Source organism: Sprattus sprattus (genome assembly GCF_963457725.1).
Source record: "Sprattus sprattus genome assembly, chromosome: 18".
Taxonomy (NCBI): domain Eukaryota; kingdom Metazoa; phylum Chordata; class Actinopteri; order Clupeiformes; family Clupeidae; genus Sprattus; species Sprattus sprattus.
In genome coordinates, this window is record NC_137916.1 from 23,727,368 (window position 1) to 23,730,187 (window position 2,820).

Here is a 2,820-nt window from a genome sequence, read left to right on the forward strand (position 1 = left end):
ACAAACACACAGAAAGTAAGATGAAAGCAGCAATGCCAGCAATATATTCTTCTTCTTTTTTAAAGGATGTACCTCCAGAAACCATGGTAACTAGTTTAGTAAGGTTTCACAGTCTGTGCTTCCCATTAATGTAATTTTGACCTTCATTATCAGAGTGGTTTAACTTTTATATCCATCGGAGTTACGCAAAAGAAACTGCTGGCATGTGGCCCGTTATTTCAAAAGAATCAATGTGTGCTTTTTCGTATGTTGTGTTGAAAATGTCAACATCGGTTAATTGTGGCGTGTACTTGTTGGATGATAACTTAAAAATAAGAGCCAGCACTATTCACAGCCATTTCAAGGGGCTGAAATTCCTTACCAAACTTAAGTACCAAATGCAACTGACGTCTCAAATGTAGAGCAGTCAGAGTTTTGTCTGTTCGGCCCAACTAACTCATCCCTAAAGAAAAAAACTCATAATTAAGCTTAGAATTATTCCCTTCTGTGTCTGAGCTATGATTAGACTTTGATTGGGTGTCGTTTAATTCCCTGTATAATGTCCTTGCCTACCCGTTTAACCCAGATGGTCTTAATGGAAGCCCTCCCCGCGAAACAGACCAGGTTTAGTCAGTGCGAACCAACCGTGATAGATGACCGACTAGATAGATGAATCAGGTACACAGAAAAGCAAAGAGAAGTATTATATTCAATACATTTAACAGTGATCAACAACAAAGGGGGGACCAGACTTTTGTCCTCCGTCATGCTGACCACAGGAAAGCATGTTTTCTTTGAAGATTCTGTGTATTTAATGTCCAGCCACTAACATGTATGGTTGAAATGGGGTTATATCTATTTAATCTATGTCGTTGTGGGACTTTTTTTTGTTTGTTTGTTTGTTCTGTTGTGTTTTTGGAATTTCCTTTTTTTGTTGATTTCTTTTTTTTGGGGGAAAAAAAAAGGATTTTACGGCTTGAGAGCCCTTATCTGTTAAGGCATGCAACTTTCGGCTTTGTGGGTTTGCATGATGGTTTCCGCTCTCGATCATGTGTGCACTTTACAATCAAAGAAAAACACTGTCCCTCACTGTCACTTGTTCATACCCAGCTAACGCCAGACTCCGGAGCAGATCTGGCTTGCGTCCGGCCCGGACCCGGTCCACAGGCGACTGCTGGGTGGAGATGATCAATTCCTTTAGGCTGTAGATTTACTTTTCAAGGGTGAGGTGGGATGGGAAATGGGACTTTTTTTCTTTTGTTTTAAATCTTATTATTGTTGTAGTTGTTACACTCTGGTGGCCATTGATCTTTTACCAGAAGCCCATTCACACACCACAGCAGCTACCGTACCCCTCGCACACAGAGAGGTCATAGAACCCTGAGCATAAGCAGATGTGTGACATGAGAGTGTGTGTGTGTGTGTGTGTGTGTGTGTGTGTGTGTGTGTGTGTGTGTGTGTGTGTGTGCGTGTGTGTGTGTGTGTGGTTAGATGCTCAGTTATATTATTTACCCAGAGTGCTCCCAGCCAGGGGCAGGCGGCTGCTGGTGAGGCCAGATCCCCCCTCGACACCTGCGCGCAATCTTAGTGCCAGTGGCCACAGCCCCACTTCAATAAAAAACAAATAAAAAAAAAATCAACTACAACGGAAGATTCCACTCCGCCATCTCCCCCCCCCCCCCCCTCCTCCTATTCCTCCTCCTCCACCCGTGCTTGTTGTGCTTCTCTGGTGACGTGTGCGTTTTCTGGCGTAAGAATTTGAAAAATTTCAAGAAAAAACAAAAAAAAAAAAGAAAATCGGAGAAAAGTCTCTTTATTGTGAGTCTTGAGCTGCGACTGTGATTTTGTGAGCTGTGAGGCCTTTGTTCGTGTCCCCCCAGGCCCAGACCCCACCCATCCCCACCCCCTTCTTTAAAACTCCCGGACTAACAAAAGCGGGGTTTGTGTATGTGCATGCATGAGCCTATCTGTGTTTGAATGTGAGTGTATGTGCCTGTGTGTGTGTGTATGTGTGTGTGTGTGCATGGGTGTGCACACATGTCCGCAGTTAAGGCGTGCTGGTGTCACCACACCTCCAAGCGAGGGAGCAGGCATATGGACTTACTTCTGCAGGTCTGTGGGGCCAACGCTTATAAGTTTCAATTTAGCGTCAGAGACTAGACTAGGAAACGAGAGTCAAACATATGAATACAAGTTTTTTTATTTCTTTTTTTAAAGCCAAAGCATTCTCTCCCCCCTCCCACACCTCTCCCTCCCTCTGTGCATTCTCATTGGCAAAGCGTCGAAGAGCACAAAGCTATTTGTCAGGTTGTCACGGACCATCTCCCTCCTACAAAGGACTATGGAAAACTAATTAGACCCTGTTAAGCCGCTATCGTCACAATCACTAGTATTAGTGTCCTCTCTCCCCTATCCAGGGCATACCTAGCTGTGGCATGTTTACCAAATGGGTTTTGACTTTTTATTTTATTTTTTAAACTCGTAGCACAGAGCTTTTAGTATCTTCTTTGAGACTATTTATATAAATATATAATCATCCATATATATGGTATTGTACTTATCATTATGATTTTTTTCTTTTATTGGTGTGACCTTTTAGATTTCATGCATATGTTAATTACCATGTTTGTGGCTTATCTATGCTTATCTTTATGTAGATAAAAAGTGTGATTATTATTTTTTTTGGCATTCCAAACCCATTAATGAATAAGTCGGACTCTGGCTCGCAGAGTTTTCTCTATGTTGGCCTTGCACCCAGCCTTTGTGCACCTACGTGAACTTTGGTGAAATTAAGGGCCCGGACCTGGATTAACCAAAGTTATTTTGTGTGCTGTTTCTTTT